This window comes from Polypterus senegalus, chromosome 1, assembly GCF_016835505.1.
Source record: "Polypterus senegalus isolate Bchr_013 chromosome 1, ASM1683550v1, whole genome shotgun sequence".
Lineage (NCBI taxonomy): Eukaryota > Metazoa > Chordata > Cladistia > Polypteriformes > Polypteridae > Polypterus > Polypterus senegalus.
The window spans coordinates 209,398,635-209,418,731 of record NC_053154.1 but is presented as its reverse complement, the minus strand read 5'-3'; the positions used below and the strand labels follow the sequence as shown (position 1 = coordinate 209,418,731).

The window sequence follows — 20,097 nt, the reverse complement described above, 5'->3', positions numbered from 1 at the left end:
GTCTTGAATAAAAGTAACACCTAACCCTGGACTGCATGCTAGTCCATCACATGGCATTCTTATACACAAATGCTACAGTCACGTATGTGGGGCCAATTTGAAGTCCCCATATTCCTCTTTAGGAGGAAATCCATGAAAAAAGAGAGCACAAGGAGGACCTGGAGACTGCCCAGAGCTTCTGTCTCAGTTTTTGTCAAATTTTTTATATAAGACATGGATAAAAATGCATCATTTTAACATCACCTACTTCCCCTAGTGGCACATTATCCATAATTGTTTACAACAAATGTTATCATTATGATTATAAATAATTTATTCTTTTTAATCATGGCACTTGTCATGTTGTAATACAGGTCAGACATTCATACAGTATAAGGATTTTGCTGCACTCTGTACACATGATAGTCCTACTGCTAATACTATTACTACTGTCACATGCAGCTGGGGCTGGGGCCCAGCCGGGACACCCAAGGGGACCGGAGGAGGGCTGGTGCCTCCTCCTGACCACGAGGCGGCGACCGCACTGGTTTTGTTGGTGGCCTCGGGTAGGGGGCTTGGAAGCCCAATCCTGTAGGGGCCTGTGGCCACCGCCAGGTGGTGCCCCGGTGCCTGAAGAACCCTGGAGCCCAGCACTTCCGTGGGAAGAAGAATGGGGACACCCGGGGCTTCGGCGCAGCCGCACTTCGCCACACGGCGGTGTGTCCATGGAGGAGTGCCGGAAGTAACTGGAGCCCATCCGGGTTGGGATAAAGGGGCCACCTCCCTGCATTCGAGCAGAAGTCGGGTGGAAGAGAACAGAGCTGGAGAGAGAGCGGCCAGAAGAAAGGCACAAAAGACTGTGAAAGGCCCGGACTTTTTGGGGATCGGTGCTGGAGGCACTGGGATGTGCACTAAAGTTTGTAAATATTGTATATAGTGGTAGTGTAAATAAACGTGTGTGTTGGGTGCAAAACGATGTCCGTCTGTCTGTGTCCAGGGCCCGTTCCACAGTGGCGTAGCCGGCAGGATTCTCTGCCTGGTACAAGGCAGGGACCTGCTTTAAAATATTGTTCTGTGGGTGGCCCGGTGCAGCAGCGGATCCCACACACTTGCCGTGGGAGCGGCGCGTGCACAACCCCGTGGGAGAGGTTCTCCTCATGGACCGCCACCGCTCCACAGAATGGCCATGTTTGCGGAGGAAGGAAAACGGGCATTGCCAGAGTGCAGCGGGCTCCGAGAGTCGCTCTGTCAGAAAGGACGGCCAGGTCGGCATTGCAACGCAGAAGGCCACACCGAGGCAGGCGCCTCGGAGTGACGGGATCGGGGAGGTAAGTACCCTGCCCCGCAGTAGTCGGCCCTTTGGGGTCGAACTTACCTTGTTTTCTTCAGGTAGGGCTGCCAGGAGGCATGCCACCGCACCTGGAGAAGGGGAGAAAAGATGGTCATGGAGCGGAAGTCCCACCCGCTGACAGGCATGGTATTGGCCGATGTGTCTTGTGTGCCCGCCAATGACTGTATAGATGCGGGACTAAGGAATGTCCGTCTCGTGCCCGAGAGAGACCCGATTGGGTCAGAGGGAGTGGCCCACAGGAGGCAGACGACGTGTGCGGCTGACGGACAGGTAAGCCCACCGACACCTGTCTCACTGTTCTCGCTGGTGGCTCTGCGCCGTCCGGAGGAGTCCCTTTGTCCCGTAGAGTCACCTTTATTACAGGTGCTACGTGCTCTCTCCGTGGAGTTGGAGAAGCTGAGGGGGACAGCGATCACGTCATCCATGACGCCGCAGGCTGCGGAGGAATGGCGCGACGCTGGAGCCTTTGGCCGGAGGAGTACGGCAGGGAAGATGAGTGTTGCCCTCCCCGTACAGCATAAGGAAGAAGTCGCTGAAAACGTGCATTCGAGAGCGGAAGTCGGGTGGAAGAGGACAGAGCTGGAGAGAGGACTGGAGGCGACCAGAAGAAAGGCACAAAAGACTGTAAAAGGCCCAAACTTTTGAGGGATCGGTGCTGGAGGCACTGGGACGTGCACTAAAGTTTGTAAATATTGTATATAGTGGTGGTGTAAATAAACGTGTGTGTTGAGTGCAAAACAATGTCCGTCTGTCTGTGTCCATGGCCCGTTCCACACTACTAAAATAACAATGGCTTCAAATTTTTTTTTTTTTTTCCCAGCCGTCTACTGGATTGAAATTTTACATTTTGGCTGTTAGACTTCTCCATCTTGCAGGAGAACAGATGGAGCAGTTCTTACAAGTGTACTTTTACAATAATATAAAAGACAGGAAATGGAGAGGGGGTCATTTAGTCTTTCAGACTCATTTGGATAATTAATAGCTAAGTTGTTCCAATGTCTCATTTAAATACTTTTTAAAGATTGGCAGAGATTCTTCCTCAACTACACAACTAAACAGTTTGCTTCAGATTCCCAAAATCTATTCTATAAAGAAGTTCTTTGTGGTTTCATTTTGAATGTGGTTACAGTTATTCTCCACCACCGTGAACCTTGAGTAAATGAGAGTACGAGGAAATTCTTCCTTGCATGTCCAACCCATAAGCAACGTAATGTTTGTGATTCACTATTTAAGTCAAATGATTCTGCTTTATCAAAGCCTTTCAGAATTATGAAGACCTGTATTTGGAGCATGCACAAAAGAAAAGATTGGCCATCAATTTATTCTAGTACTATGGACTCACAGGGGACTGGCTTTTCCCATGATTCACTTTTTCTTTTCTCTTTTGTCATCAAGCCTTTGGTATACAATACACAGTACATTTGTACTTTGCTGGGCATTTGACTCTACATACTAGTGTGCCTGGAGTACTTTATTTTAAAAGCTTTTATAAATGTGTGATACATATCCGTTGTTTTCTGGACTGGTCCCTAATCACTACTTTTTGTGCTTTCTTTTTTTTTCCAGCACATACTGCAGCCACATGCGATGCTGGGAAGAAGAAGAAGGCTCCACAAGATTATCCTGTGTGGCCTATCAGGACCCTGCTGAGCCCCAAGCCCCCAAAACAAATCCGAGTTCCTAATTAATGTTTTTATTTAACAATTGTACCTATCCATAGGCTTCTTTTCCAATTGCCCAGCACTAAAACATCCTTTCATTTTCCTTTGTTATTCTTTTACCCTTTACTCCTCCCAGATGAGTGCTGTTCTTCTCCAACTTGTCTGGCCAAGTGGGGGACTCTTTCTTTTAAGACCTAACCCGGGAGTACTTCTGATGCTTAATTCATTCGCTTCTGGAAGTACTTCCAAGTCAGGTGGAACCACCCTGGTCACTCAGCAGTTAATTCCCAATAGCTCGTATGGAACCACAACTCCCATGCTGCCTTGTGGGTGTCCATACTAGGGTCCACCAGAAGGGATACTGCCACCCAATGTAGAGGGGAACAATCTACCTAGAGCAGGCAGTCTCCCACTGTCCCTTATTTCTGGCCTGCTATTGCTTCCCCACCCAACACACCTACTCCAGAGCATTCCTCTATGTCCATCTCTTGGCACAGAGGGAGTTGAATGCAGGATCCTTCTTGACCATCCCTTATTTTGGCTTCAAGGCCAAGTAAGGGAGCAGGGTCCATCACACCTGTTAATGGACTGTAGAATGCCCAGATGATGCTGGGTGGTCTTTTAGCACTGAAACCCCTGGGGGTTTTATTTTGTCCTGCCAACTTGAATTTTTATTTTTCTGTCCTCCCTAACTATCTGACCATAGGTTTTGTTATTAAGCCTGAAAATTTTAATTCTTTACTGCTTAATTCAGCATTTTATAAATAACTGTTCTTTAGTTTGTACTTTCTTTTATAACTATGGTTAGCTATTATTATACTACAGCCCTTTGAGCTACTTTCATGTGTGAAAATGTACTATTTAAAAAAATGTATTTTAAAAGAATGCTTCCTTGCTTCAGTGTGGTGAAGTGGGCCTCACTATTACCTCATAGATTCACCATTCTGCATTTGACGTTGTGTTTGCAGAGCCTACACATTCTAAATGTATTTGTGTGGATTTTCCTCTGGGTATTTTAATTTTCCATCCAGCAGTGACATGCAGTGAGGTTCATGGCTGGTGAGGCACTGACTCCTTCAGAGTCAGACTTACAAATATATAAACCCAAAAGAGAAGCTTATTCACTGTTCAGCTGGCAGCATGCATCTTGACTACTGGTTATGTTTCATATCAGCATTCTTTACACACACATAGGTAAGGAACGTATTTGGCTAAGAAAAAACGTTACATTTATAGTGGCGAGAGAGAGTGGAGAGAGCGCATTTGCTCTGCACCCTCCATGTGTTCTAAATTTGCTGTTGCAATTCCATAATTCATACTCATTCAGTACAAATGAAAGTAGTGAGTAGTGTACCAAAAAAGGGATTTCAAATTTGACCTTAATTGAAATATTTAGTTGTTTTTAAAAGCTTTTAATCCTGATGCTTTAATCAATTTTAATACAGACTGTTCAACAAAAGGATAACAAGAAAAAAAAAATATTTTATTTAAGGTCAAAATTTTGCTTTTAAATATTGGAAAGAAAACGAATATTTTATTTAAGGTCAAAATTTTATTTTTAAATATTGGATTGTTTTTTTTCTTAGTCTGATCCCATTTTTTATAAAATTTAAAACTGTTATTGTCTTACCTTTCTTTGTAAATAAAGTCCATGCGCCTATCCTTCTCCACGAAAATCTCTGTCCTTTTCTTGTAAAAGTTCACCTTATTTTCCTTTAGTTTTAAAAATCTTAATCTTCCATTTCGGCAGTCAGCCAGAACAAAAAATTTAAATAAACAGGCTGCTGAAGTGCACTTGACTTTCTGATATCCCTAACTTATTGGCGCCTTGAGCCTCTGTGTAGAAGAACAGCAGCAACGAGCGCCTGTTGGGCTCAAATCTGCCTCACTTTGCCTTTTCACTGTGGTTTAATGTCCGATCAGCAAGACTAAATATGTCACACACAATCATTATAGATATCAGCCAGACTGTGGAAAGTCAGGGTGTATAATAAACGTGTCTGCAAACATCATATTGGCGACATACAGAGAGACAGCAACAAGCACGCGCCAACTGCATGCATCAGCCAAGTGTATGAGAGAGTGCAGTCCGAGGTGAGGCGAGGCTCATCGCTGCCACACCTCGCGTTTTACCCCTGTGTTTGAACAGGAAATGTGCCAATTCAGGGATTTTTGACTCTAAAATTATCAAAGTTATTGGAATCATACAGAAAACAAACTTATAGCACAGACTGGTGGACAAATTTATTTTATGTGATCATTATTAGATTTTTTACTTTTCATAATGACAGGTGCACCTGCCTCCCCTGACCGCGTGTCCCTGCCATCCACATACCAAAAGATGTGCTGGTTAAGTAAGTGAAGGACTGTGAGTGGGCCCTAATATGGACTAGCACCCTGTCCAAGGCTGTCTCTTGTATTGCACCTAATACTTACAGGAGAGGCTCCAGGCCCCCAAAGGCATGAATTGGATTAAGCAGATTATAGAAAGATATGTTATGTTTTCTCCTTTCAGTTATTTTTTTCCAAACCTTAATCTGCATCCAAGCATTTTCCGTTAAACAGTATAATTAATATTTATCTTATACATATATATCCAAACATATAAGGCCTGTGTTTATACATACAATGTCTGTAACATACTGGTGCCTTACCCAGAGTTAGCTCCTGTCTGTGCCTTATATGGATCTCAGTAACACGATGATTGGGTTATGTAGATTCAGTCATTGGATACATCGATAAATGTAAGGTGTCTTAAAAGTGATGTACAGAAGGCCATGATTTTTTTTTATCTACTTTACTATATATACCCTTTTGCATTTGTTTAAAAAACAATTACTGTATCCATCCATCCATTATCAAACCCACTATATCCTAACTACAGGGTCACGGGGGTCTTCTTGAGCCAATCCCAGCCAACACAGGGTGCAAGGCAGGAAACAAACCCCGGGCAGGGCGCTAGCCCACCACAGGGCACACACACCAAGCACACACTAGGGACAATTTTGGATCGCCAATGCACCTAACCTGCATGTCTTTGGACTGTGAGAGGAAACCGGAGTAGCCGGAGGAAACCCACGCAGACAAAGGGAGAACATCCAAATTACACACAGGTAGGACCCGGGAAGCGAACACGAGTCTCTTAACTGCGAGGAAACAATTACTGTATGTTATTTGTATAACACACTAATTAAACAGAGTGTATTAATCAGTGAAAATTTCTAAAGGAGGTTAAACGTTATCCATAATTATAAGCATAAACAGCATGGCAAACTCAGCAAGTTCAAACTGAGAAGAACCTTTCTGATATGTTTGTTGAAAGCCCCTATCAATACAGCCTACAAGCAAATGATGGGTAATTTGAACATTTGTTCTAACTTCCTATATGCTACACTGTTCTGTTTATAGATTCTCTGAAGTAAAATATTTTCTGAGGTCTGTTACAAGTTTCTTTTTTCCATTTTGCCCTGTGGTTGACATCTAGTAAGGAAGCCTATTGGCTCAGAGATATCAGAAGCAATAACTCAGTCTGGTTTCAGAATCTCCCATGTTTCAGCTAGATAAGTGTTCTGTCTATGCACTTTGAGTAAAATTGTTTTTATGAAAATGTACTATATAAATAAATGTTGTTCTTGTTGTTGTCTATGGGTGATGCAGTGGTAGTGTTGTTACCTTGCAAAAAGGAAAAGGGGGTTTAAGTCTTGGATGCTACCTGCATGTTCCCCCAATGTGCTCCAGTGTCCTATAAAAGATAGGTAGGTTAGGTGGATTGTTGTGGGTGTTCACCCAGTGAATGTTTGGTGCCCTACCCAAGGCTTATGCCTGGCGCTTGCTGGGATAGGCTCCCAACAGCCTAATATGAAGGATGAGGTTTAGAATTGAGATGGTCTGTATGTGAGACTTTATTCAATGGAACTAAATGATATGGTATATGTTTAGGTGCTGTGATGGCATGTTTTGATTTGTAGATATTAATAACAAAGTCAAGGGGTAAGCCAGCCAGTTTCATATTGTTTTACTTTCTGCAGATTAATGGATTGTTTATGCATCCCTCAAACTATTTTATCATTATGATGGCAACATCACAATGGCACAAGCTTGCTGATTTTTCTTGTGTTCGCCACTAGTTAATACTAGTTTTGCATGGCCACAGTAGTCTTGTGATCAGACATCAGTATTCTGCATAACTACAGTACACTCTCGCTATTTAAGATGAAAGCATGGCAGGGACTTGATCCATGTATTAGATTAACTTAGACATCAAAATAAATGTCTTTTACAGTTCAGTTAGGGGAAATCAAGATGATAAAAGTGCTCTTTTGGTTGCTCTCTTACGACTTTGATTTTCATTTCTGTGTTATTGCATTTTGATGATCGGTACTTTTGACTTCTCTCACATCTTCTCTTTCATCCCTTCTCTGCTTCATCTTGTCTTTTGGCACCTCCTTAGTATGAGAGGTAGCTTAAAGTCACTTTCAAAACAACTTCATGACTTTGGACTGTGTTTCCTGACAGTCAACACATGTTCTCCTGACTCCTACTTGCCTCTTACACTTATAATTTTCATCTCCTGATTGTATCACCACCATTGAACTCTCTTGCATCATGATACAGCCTATCAGAACCCCCCTAAAAAAGTGACACCATTATCCTAAAGAGTATAAAAGCATGAGTCAATTCTCAATCGGGTAGCATAACACTCTGTCTCCACATGGTGACGTTCTCCTCTTCCTGTCTCGAGCGTTGCATTGATATAAATGCTGTGACACATTCCTGCTATGCATTTCAAAAGTACATGCCTATAGTCCGAACAATCAGTTTGCTTAGGTAAAGATGGTGCTGTCAGCTGTCCCAATAAAAAAAACTACCTTTGCATTATTATTATTTTTTATTTCCATCCTTCTGCAGAGGGCCAGGCAGAATGGACAAAGAAGAAGATGAAGATGACTTCTTGAGTCAATTTAATGTGATGGCCACCTGCTCAATGTCTACTACAAGACATTTTAAAAAATGCAGAAAGATTCAGAGCCTCCCACAAACCCCAGCGGTGAAGTTTTATATCTTATTAGCACCTTTCCATTTTTAGACAGAGTATGTAGGGCACCAAAGTGTGCTGGCTGACTTTTCAGTTTCCAGAGCTGCTTTCACACCTCCTACTAATAAAAGTGGTAAAGTCACCCCATGGGGTGGAAAGTATCCGACTTAAAAACTGATAGCTGGAAACCAGATGTCAGGCCTGCCCGGGTTGTCCCTGAGACAGCCTTGGAGAGCACAGTCGGACCCCCCGACTCAGTTCTCCAGCACATCCCCACTATCCCCTATGTAACTCCTCAGTTTAAGCTATGCTTACCTTGTGTGAGTGCTACTGTCTGGCCTCTTCTCTGTCCTGTCTCTGAAAAGTTCACACACGCCCAGGACGTCGGGTGCCAGAGGCTGTCCACAGGTGACCCTCCTCCTCTGGCAGTGAGCAAAGATGGAGCCGCCAGCAGATTATCTTTAAATCCCTGCTCAGGCTCGAAGGGGGAGGGAATGAGTCGGTAAGCAGCTCACAGCCTGCTGCCTTCACTCCATCCTCACTTGCAGATTAGAAAAAAAAAATCCCATTTACAAATAAATACATTCAGGAGTAATGATTCATTTCCAAGCGATCCTCCTGCCCTCTCTCTCACTCTTTCTCTCCCTCTAGCTCCACGCAGGCTGCCATGGTAACAGTAATGCTCACTGGCTGACAGACAGCTTTGGAGAGCGCTGTTTTTCTCTGGTGAACATGGCTGTCAGAGCACCCGGCTGATATGGGCTTGGGCCCTGTGTGTTTGTGCTCCTGTGTGTGCGTGTGAATCCTTGGGAACCTTCGCTACGGCTTTCCACTGTCCAACTCAGCTCTTGGGTACTGCTTTACCATTATTGCTACAGCGGGAAAGCACCATGGGAAAAGACTGTTGCTTCTTTGAACTGTTGTATGTTGTGCAGAAGTAGCTGTCTTTTATTTGTGTCAATATAAAACATTCAGTTATATTCTGTACACCTGCAGGGCTATAAAAATTCACACACATTTTAGAGCTTGTTAATATGCTGTGTACCTCAGGCATCGTGCACAATATGTGTAAAGTGCATGTTCTGCTTATGCTGCCGTGATTTTCTTTTTGTCCATTCAACCCATGCCGATTTATAGGATAAGGGCCTATAAACATCTGTCTTGCAGTTTGTGTTATCGTGTTAGTTGTGATATGCTGTGTGCTTGTGTCATTTGTGTGTCTTACAAATGCACCAATTTGTAATGTACATTCTTCCTTTTTTTGTATATTAATTTTTATTCAATTTATTATTGTGTTTATTTTATAAGTAAGCACCTCTTATGATGCTGTGCTCAGCTCATTTTCTGCTTCCAAAAGTCTAGGTTTCAGTTTTTGCTAGTTTCCTCCTAGATTCTGTTCTGCTATTTCCCTTTGGATCCGTGCGTAACTGTGATCACACTACCTTTTGATTTTTAATCAAATGTTGTGTATTTGCATCTTTATGGTTCTTCTTGGTATGTCTTGGAATTACGTCGCCGCTGCTATTAGTGTTGCCCAGACTGAGAGATGATATCATTTTGCAGTTATCAATATGTTATGCGAATGTATTGTTACCTTTTCAAAATGTGATTGTGTTGTATTTGGTAAATTTGTGGTTTCTTCAGTCACCATTTGCTGTGTAACAATGTTGAATTTCCACCAAATTAGCTGTTGCTTCAGTCATCGTTTGCTGCACGATTCTTTTATGTTTTGTTATTTGTGAAGAGGTGAAGCGGCCTTCTGCTGTTATGCACCTAAAATCTGGAATAGCCTGCCAATAGGAATTCACCAGGCTAATACAGTAGAGCACTTTAAAACACTGCTAAAAACATATTATTTTGACATGGCCTTCTCATAACCTCACTGTAATTTAATCCTGATACTCTGTATATCCAATTTATTATAATAACTATTCATGGTGGTACTAAAATCTGTACTAACCCCTACTCTCTCTTTTGTTTCTTTTTCCGGTGTCTTTTTGGTGGTGGCATCTACTCAAAGCACCGTGATGTTCCAACAGTGATGGATTAAGAGCCAGACGTCTGCATGACCCTCATCATCAAGAGCATCCTTGAGAACCCTAAATCCAAAGAGGACTATTTCATTTATGTTAGGGAGAATGCCCAGAGGGGACTGGGCGGTCTCGTGGCCTGGAACCCCTGCAGATTTTATTTTTTTCTCCAGCCGTCTGTAGTTTTTTTTGTTTTTTCTGTCCTCCTTGGCCATCGGACCTTACTCTTTTTCTATGTTAACTAATGTTGCCTTATTTTAATTTCTTATTTTGTCTTTTATTTTTCTTCATTATGTAAAGCACTCTGAGCTACTTCTTTGTATGAAAATGTGCTATAGAAATAAATGTTGTTGTTGTATTGTGTATGATTGCTTCCTCATGGGTGGTATGGTGGCACACTGGTAGGGTTGCTGGGTTTGTGTCCTGGGTCCTTTCTGTGTGGAGTTTGCATCTACTCCCCGTGTCCATATGGGTTTGCTCAGGGTGCTCCGATTTACTCCTACACTCCAAAGACATGTGGGTTAGGCGGATTGGCGACATTAAATTGGCCCTAGTGTGTGGATGGTGTGTGGGTATTTTTCCTGCGATGGACTGGTGTCCTGTCCAGGGGTTGTTCATGCCTTGAACCCTATTCTAGGTGGGTTAGGCTTCAGCACCCCCCAAGACCCTGTTCAAGCCGAAGTGGGTTGGAAAATGACTGATTGTTTCCTTGTGTTGTTGTTCTCTGGACTGTTATGTTGTTGTTTTTTTTTGCTAACGTATTCCATCACTGCTGATTGATTGTTGTGTCTGCTATTTGTGTTATTACCTGCTGTTTTTATATACTGTATTGTATTTGTGCTGTGAGACTATAGTACTACATTTTCACTTTAAAATGGCATTTTTTAATGAAAAGGATCTCTGTCCACACTAGCATTTTCTTATATTTACAAAAGTATCTCCATCTGCGGTCAGTCAGTCAGTCATCTTCCAATCCGCTACATCCTAACACAGGGTCACGGGGGTCTGCTGGAGCCAATCCCAGCTCACACAGGGTGCAAGGCAGGAACAAATCCCCTGGTAGGGTGCCAGCTCACCGCAGGTCACACACACACACACTAAGCACACACTAGGGACAATTTAGGATCGCCAATGCACCTAACCTGCATATATTTGGACTGTGGCAGGAAACCAGAGCACCCAAAGGAAACCGATGCAGATGCAGGGAGAACATGTAAACTCCAAGCAGGGAGGACCCGGGAAGCAAAACCAGGTCTCCTTACTGCGAGGCAGCAGCGCTACCACTGCGCCACCGTGCCACCCTCCATCTATGGTAAAATGAGCAAAAACATATATGAAGTATTTGCCTAAAATGTAATGTAGCTTACACTATGAATGCACACAGAAAAGACACCTGAAACCGGTGATCCTTGAAGGGAGGGTAATGCTGCTGGCCACGTGATTTATTACAAACCTGTTGTGATCAGTAAATTATTTGCCTTTTGCGCATGCATACATGCATGCAGCATTCATACTGTACAAAATGCAACTTTGATGCATATAGGTAAGCAACACAACAATGTCATGGAAAGCAGCTCTTCCATGTCCACTACATACTACTATACAGCTTTCTACTGTAAAGGGCGAGCCATCATTTACATTGTTTTTACATTAACTTGCTTAGCAGATGCTTTCATGCAAAGCAATTTACATGACAAGTCAACATAATCAAGTAAACATCAGTCTGGGGGACTGTTACAAGACAAAGGTACAAAATTGATCATCACAAGTAAAGAGCTCAGAACAGAAGTACAAGGCAGCTACAATTCAAGTCAAGTCAAGTCAAGTCAAGTTGGGGAGCATGCACTGGTGCAGTGCATTGCTGCATCCACCACATGACGAAACAACTCGGGATCCCGGTTGGCAACCCCCCAGGCAGACACACGATCCAGTTCCATCCTCTGAAATGACCCTCTATCTGCCACAGCCATGTGTTACCTGGTCCAGCCACTCGGGTCCCCAACAATGAGGATCCTACGAGATGGATCACCCTCTGGGAATCGCGCCACAAAGCCATAATGCCATAACTGACGCTCCCTCACAATGCAGGTAATGTGCCTCATTGCTACAATTCCTAGATAATAAAAAACCTAACAACTAAAATCAGTGGCACAGAAATTCCAAGAGTCTTCAAACACTTCTTAAAAACATTGAGAGAGTCAAAATTCCAGCTCATACAATCGGCTGAAAGCTACACACATGAAGAATCTGAACTGAGGTTTAATACCACGTAGAGTTGGGATCACCAGATGATGTTCACCAGCTGACCTGAGTGGGAGAGAGGGAGCATAGGACCTCAGAAGTGTCTCCATGTATATAGGTGCTAATCCAGTGACTACTCTATAGGTAAGCATGAAGGATTTGAACTGAATATATGCTGCTACAGGGAGCCAACGTAGTGATCTGAAAAGTGGAATAACATATGCCTGCCTCAGCTGATTGAACACCAGACGTGCCTCTGCATTTTGAATCAACTGCAATGGCTTGGTGACACATGCAAGCAAACAGTTGCAGTGTACATATGACAGGACCTAAGACAGGACCAGGAGTTGTGCTGCATACTCATATTCATTAAACAAGATGCACTTTGTGCAGTTATTCATGTAGTCACTGCAGCTTTCAGTATGTCCAGTGTGACTGTACCCTATGCTTCTTTTTAGAATATTACAGTGTTTGCTGTTTATGCTTGTATGTATTGTATTAATTTTTTTGTAGGATTTTTTTTCAGTTCATTTACATTTACATTTATTTGCTTGGCAGACGCTTTTATCCAAAGCGACTTACAAAAGAGGTAAACATAATCAAATAACATTAAGCTAGGGCCTGTTTGTTCAGCAAGTGTGGCAGGACAGGTAACAAAAGTTGATTGCCGCAAGCGGAAAAGATGTAATAACTAATAAATATACAATCATGGATTAACAAAAAACAAAATAAAAGTTTATAATTGTGTGATAGTATTATCACAGCTATTCCAATTAATGAGTTGCTTGATTCTGTGGAATTTGCTTTCCTGTTGGTTGTACAATTGTATTGTTGCCACCATTTGTATCTGTAGTGTATTACTACATTGGACTTGCTAACAAAAAAAAAAAAAAACGCTGCATGTTGCCATATTTGTTTTGCCGTGTTCTGAGTGTCCTTGCAGTTATTCTCAACAAGCCTTTATGTCTTTAATGCTTTAATTCTACTGCATTATCTATGTAAATGGCTCTTTCAAAATCTTGTATGTTGTGGCCTGTGGAGGGCACCTCTGCCACCCAAACCCGACACAAGCAGACACAGGACACAAGTGCAGCACACGCTTTTTTTTATTTTTTGTTGTGGAAAATGCTTTCTCTCGTTTCCCACCTGCACAGCAATGAATAAGGTACTTTCTTTTGTCTCTTTTCTCTTTCTCTCTTCGCCTCCACTACTCCTCCAGCAAGCTTTGTCCACCTCCTCCCAACTCTGGCTCCTGCAGTAGTGGCTGCTGACTTCTTTTATGCGATTTCTTTTTAGTACTCCCAGGTTTGGCAGACGCCCAACATATTAGGGCACTGCAGCACCCCCTTGTTACACCCACAGAACCAAACAGGGCTGTAGGAAACTCCAACTCCCAGCATGCCCTGCAGCAACTATGGGGTGGGGAGGGCAGTCCTCTAGTGCCCATCGAGAGATAATGCACACTCTCTCCTGTAGCCCTTCCATTATACAGGCATCCCAGGTGGGAAAGAGCCCCGGCCGTCCACCACAATGTGTATTTATTGTGCTGTACTAACTCTTTGCTGTGCTGCATTTTTGGATTGCACTGTCCGTTCTCATGACTGCATGGCCTTTCCTTTTTTTTTATCTGGGAGCATGTTGTGCGGAAGTGTTGCATTCTCTCTTGGGGCTGTTAATTTGTTTTGTGTGATTGCATTGTCTTTGTACTTCGCTATTGTGCTGAATGTATTAGCTGTGCTCCCTGCACTGTAAAACATTCCTGCTCTCCAGTGACCTGCAAATCAAAGCAGTCCATCCAGCGTGTATTATGTTCCATTGCTTTATGAGAGAGGAGGTGTGAAAATCCGCCTCATTCATCCCTGAGCAGCACAAAGGGGTGATTTTGTTTAAACAGTGGAGTAAGAGGAAGAGAAAGTGTTCCACCTCCACTGAGTCTAGCAGGGCTGCTTGACATAAATGGAGTACTTGCTAGCAGAGTGGGTTAGTGCATCTGAGATGCAGCATATCACATGCTAAACCCCTGCACTACTCACATATGATGGGATTGTCTTTCAGCTGCAAGAGCAATCCAGAATCCATTTAAGACAGTGACGGTAGCTGTAGTACACCTTTAGATTCAAGTAGTCAGTGGTTTGCTAGTGCTTTACTGCACTGCAAGCAACAATAACTTTGAAGTCCATCTCTTGATTTGTACAGTTTTCCTGCATCCTTCCAGTTTAAAATTAATATAAAAAAAGCTAATTGCTATTATTTGTGAATGGCATGGTGACACAGTCCCAGAATGCTTTGGTGAAATCCCAACAGGGTCGCCAGCTGTGTGGTTTTTCCCCAGGGGTTTCCTCTGATATTTGAAAGATGTGTGTTGGCCCTGTATGTGCAGAGTTTGCAATCTTGCAGTTAAGGGGACCAGGGTTCAAGTCCTGGGTCCTCCTTGTGTGGAGTTTGCATGTTCTCCTCATGTCTGCGTCAGTTTTCTCCAGTTTACTCCCACTGTCCAAAGACAGGCCAAGGCATGCCCTGCAATGTTGTTTTATACTATGCTTGATTTTATATTTTTAATCATGTGTGTTTTATTACTAGATATATTCATTTTTACCTTCTATGGGATGCATTTGAACTTGCATTTGTATGTATGGAAGGTACTGTATAAATTAAAATGATAACAATAAAATAAAAAAGCAACACATGGGTTGCAAGGAATAGCTAGCTATATGACTAGTATGAATATTACACCTATACAAGATACCCCCCATACTCATACACTCCCTATTGGACTAGAGAACAACACCAAAATGTCTGTTTCCACAACACATCAATACACACAGACTCCACACAAACAAAACAAGGCAAGACTCATTTAGCTGTAGACCTCTCTGGTTCTGTTGCACTCACAACCCATTATCAAACAAATTAAACTACACACAATTTATAGGAATTAAAGAGTGTCACGCATGCATGTCTGAGGTTCACCTTCTGGGGTCACCGGAGGTAAGCACTACTACTCTGGGGCACAAGGTGGCACCATCACAGATAATATAATCTCCTTTTTTCTCCCACAGTATTAAAAAGGTGGAGTGGCTATGGGTCTGTGCTGTATCTGGAAGGCTTTCATTTCAAATCAAAGCTAGAAGGAATCCTACTCAGTTGGCCCTTTGAGCAAGGCACTGTACAACGATCAACCTTGCTCTCTGACACCCCTGCTCAACCCCCCCAAGGTCATGAGAAATGACAATTTCCACTCAGGGATTAACAAAATAAATATACAGTGATCCCTCGCTATATCGCACTTCGACTTTCGCGGCTTCACTCCATCTCAGATTTTAAATGTAAGCATATCTAAATATATATCACAGATTTTTTGCTGGTTCGCGGATTTCTGCGGACAATGGGTCTTTCAATTTATGTTACATGCTTCCTCAGTTTGTTTGCCCAGTTGATTTCATACAAGGGATGCTATTGGCGGATGGTTGAGAAGCTACCCAATCAGAGCACGTATAACATATTAAATAAAACTCCGCAATGATATACGAAATGCTTCCTGCACGGTGCTTCGCACACTTAAAAGCTCTAACAGCCCGTATTGATTTTTCATTGTTAGCTTTTCTCTGTCTCTCTCACTCTCTCTGAGAATTACAATCAGATACTTATCCATCATGCAATACCATCAGGGAGGCGTATGATTGGCCCCATTATCTGCTGCTGACGGAGGGGTTGTGAGCAGAGGGGCTGTTTGCACAGTGGCTGTTTGCTTAGAAGATACGGATGCACCTGTAAAAAAATGCTGAAAGGCTACCTTCACGTTGATCCCTTCATTGCGCTGCTTTATCGCGGTGCTTGCATACTTAAAAGCGCAACAGCCCTATTGATTTTTGATTGTTTACTTTACTCTCTCTCTCTGACATTCTCTGCAACTGACGGCACACTTTGAAGAGGAAGATATGTTTGCATTCTTTTAATTGTGAGAAAAAACTGTCATCTCTGTCTTGTCATGGAGCACAGTTTAAACTTTTGACTAAAGGGTGTTATTTCATGTCTAGAGGGCTCTAATGATGTTAAAAAATGTATTTAGAAGGTTGTAAACAGGTTTTCAATGTTCTAACTGTGAAAATATTAGATTTATAAATAAAGAATTCTACTTCTTGGAAATTCATTTATCTGTCTGTAGCGGATCAACCGCTCTAAATGAGGGTTTACTGTATAACTGTGCAGAGAATATTTATAAACAGTGTGGGAGAGTTTCTAAGAGCTTAAAATATATAAAAATAACCATACAAACATATGGTTTCTACTTCACGGATTTTCACCTAACGCGGGGGGTTCTGGAACGCAACCCCCACGATCGAGGAGGGATAACTGTATATGTAAAAAAAGGAACTACTCATGGAATGAAAACGACTCCACCCCTTCTGCTAAAAAGCCCTCATCTCATTCCGGACAGAGCAGACCAAAGAGTGGTGATCCCACCCGAATACTGACATATCTAAGAGAATGCTGAATCCTCTTGTTTACTCTTTAGTTCACACTGCTTTTTGTTTGCCTTTATTTGAAGTACCATTGAGTGCCCGTTTATTTTTTAGACATTGTAAATATTAAAAAGGGTAAGCCGGCTGGTGCCCCAACATTTTCTCTGTGATCAGTGAGCTCCCTCATTTGATGACAAACGTTACATGGAACGAAAAACAAAAATTGAAAACAAATATAATTTTTTACTGTATTTGATTGAACCTGGTAACAAAACAATGGCAATGTTCCATGGTGAAATCATTATTTTCAAACATGTTAACCAGTTAATAATATTATTTTTCATTCCTGTTAGTCTTCATGAAAGTAGTTTCTGTAGCCTTAATATTTTCCCTGTAAACTTAAATCTTCTTCTTCTTCTTTCTCTTTCGGCTGCTCCCGTTAGGGGTTGCCACAGTGGATCATCTGTCTGCATATTGATTTGGCAAAATTTTACACCCCATTTATCCAGGCTTAGGACCAGCACAAAGAAACACACTGGTTTGTGAATCCCCTGTGGATATCTCTCCAGAATTACTGTACATCACAGGAAATAACATCATCTAATGGATTTTCAAAGGTGGGCAGCAGGAGAATCCATACCAAAACATTAGCTGTGACTGTGCAATCAACACGTTGCATTGTAGGGTGGATGCATTGATAAAATAGCTTACAATCATGGTGGTAATCTACAGTGCCATATTCAGAGTTGTACAAACTGGTAATAAGCGGGCTTCCTCTTCCTGTTACTCAGGTCAGTGGTGTGTGAACCTTTTTGTGCCTAAATATATCTCAATATATCTTGTCACCTTTGCAGACTAATTTAAAAACAGAAGATTTTGGAGGATATCCTGTTTATTCATCTAAATAAGCAGGTGATGTGTAAGCCACCACAGAAATCCACACTGATCAAACATTGTTTGTTCAGTCACAACTGTAGAAGTTAATGTATGGTTTGTTAGGCTAAAACACACACATAGTTCTGTGTTACCTTATAGCCTTATTCGTATAATGAAGACATTTATTATTTTTTGTTTAATAGATGATGCAGTTAGCCTATGCTGTTAAACAGCAATGATATTAGGCCATTAAAACTTTGTTCATGTGATGTAACCAAGTAGTGTGACACGTTTATGATGTTCTTCCTCAGTTTTATGTTTCTACTGGGATGTTAAAGTTGGAGTCACACCAAAGCATATTTAGCAAGTTAAGATATGTAGCCAGTTACAGTCACCGTTACAGTTTTGCTAAAATATATAGGCAATTTCATTCTTCTACAGCCTCTCTTTTGACATTTGCAAAGATTTATCTTTGTTCGAAGATACAGATACATTAGCCATTTACAGTTACAGATTCACAGTCCTTTTGTTTAAGGTCTTTTGATTGTTTATTTTTATTTGTTCATATTACAACAATATTTTTTGTTTAAAATGACTCAGACTACTGTATTTAAATTTGCTTAATAAACAAATATGTGTCCGACTTAATGCATGTCTTTAATTTAATGGGCAGAGTGGTAGCTAGGGATCTGCACTGGCCATCTGTAGGTTGCCAGTTCGAAACCCATAAACGCCAGAAGTGATTCTACTCCACTGGGCCCCTGAGCAACGCCCTTAACTTGCAATTGTTCTGTCCTGGGTATGAAGTTAACCTGCATCCAGCTCTGCAACTTATAGGGGAAACTTGGGGTTGGTGGCAGGATTGGCACTCCAGCCACCGTAAAAAACCTCATGCTGTTCCAGTGTGATGCTGAGGTGTCACATGCTGAATTCGGGTCCCAATCCAGGTGGTTCGTCGTGTGGTGGTTATGTCAATGTGCTATCAGAGCATGCTGCCAGTCTCCCTCTCTCTTTGATTAAATAACATGGGTATTTCCCATAAGCAATGCAGCTTATCATCAAAATGCAAAGAATGTTATTATCGGTTTGTTTATTTCATTCTAATTGGTCACCAACTAGAGAAGGTGGGGTGGAATGCCGGAGCAAGAACATAAAAATACCATTCCTGTTCAAAACGAACCAAAATGAAAATGAAATTCTTTATAATCGCTGAGCAATATGGATACAAAGTCAAAAACTAACATCAACAGTACATTCTATTGTAACTATTTTATATGGACGACATAAAGATATATGCAGGAACAAACAATTGCAGTAATTACTAGAAATAATCGAAACACATTCATAGGACTTACACATGGGCTGTACAAACATGAAACAATGTAGAAAATGAGATGCTTAGAGAAGGTGGATATAACCTCAACAGCAAAGGTGTGACCAGAATATCATGTGTGGTTGAGCAATTGGCTTGTCTTGGGCAAAAAATATCCACCCATCCATCCCCATTTTTGTAGGGGGAGGTCAAATAATAATAACAACATAGTTTCATATAACATATAAAAGCAAAAACTATTGCATAAATCATAACCTATTGTTCAATAAAATTAACAGAGGCAATGGAACTTGTATTATTATTTTTTGTGAACAAATATAGAACTACATCTACAAGGTAAATATCAATAAAATCAAATGTATACAACATATGAGTGAAAGAACAGAAACGTGGCTCATTGTAGACATTAGGGAGGCTATAGGATATCAGTTTCCAGTGTTTAACCTGGATATTATCTACAGGACCAGTCTGCACTTACCCTTGGCAAATTCTGAAATAAATTCATTCATGTCTAGATTTTCTGTGATGTTTTTCTCATGTGCCAGAATGACTAAATTTCTCTTCCTTGAATGCAGCATTGTTCGTTGGAGTGAAGTGAGAATGTGGTTCAAAGTAAAGAAAGAGCTTTCGCATGCAGTTGAAGACACACCAATGATGAGTGCTGTGACATATAGCGAATGCAACATAGGGAAGGCCTCTTTGTACTGCTGAATGCTTTTGCATGCTTCAGAGAGATTAGCATCAGCTGGCAGTTTATTGATCAACATTGCTTTTGCCACAGCAATTTCATTTTGCAAGCTCATGCTGTTTTGCTCTGTGCCTGCAAGCTCCTGAAGTGGTTTTAGGAAAGAATGATCAAGAAATAATTCTGATTTTGGCAGGAGAAACGATGTGGCCCTCAATAATTCAGCATTTCTCTGAGAGAATCTTGTCTCCATTTCCATAATAGCTCTATCAAGAATGCTGAACATAGCCCTATTAAAAGTCTGATTAGGAGCAATTTGTTCATCAGAGTCACCATGCCCAAGCGTAGACACGACAATACTATCATCAAGCTGTGAATTAACTTTCCATTTCCTTTTAAGCGAATTGGTAGGCCTACTTTCACACTGAGAGAAATGCTCCTCC

General features: G+C 41.8%; 1 protein-coding gene across 3 annotated transcripts in view; it reads right to left on the bottom strand.

Moving 5' to 3' along the window:
• The window catches only part of si:dkey-191g9.7, a 68,099-nt gene that overhangs the window by 37,681 nt on the left and 10,321 nt on the right, over nt 1–20,097 (bottom strand). The window contains exon 2 of one of the 3 annotated variants that reach the window (XM_039767931.1): nt 8,342–8,567. The exons of the other annotated variants lie outside the window; for them this stretch is intronic. The gene's annotated coding sequence lies outside the window, so the exon portion shown is untranslated. The remainder of the gene's footprint in view (nt 1–8,341; nt 8,568–20,097) is intronic. 3 annotated transcript variants of the gene reach the window in all.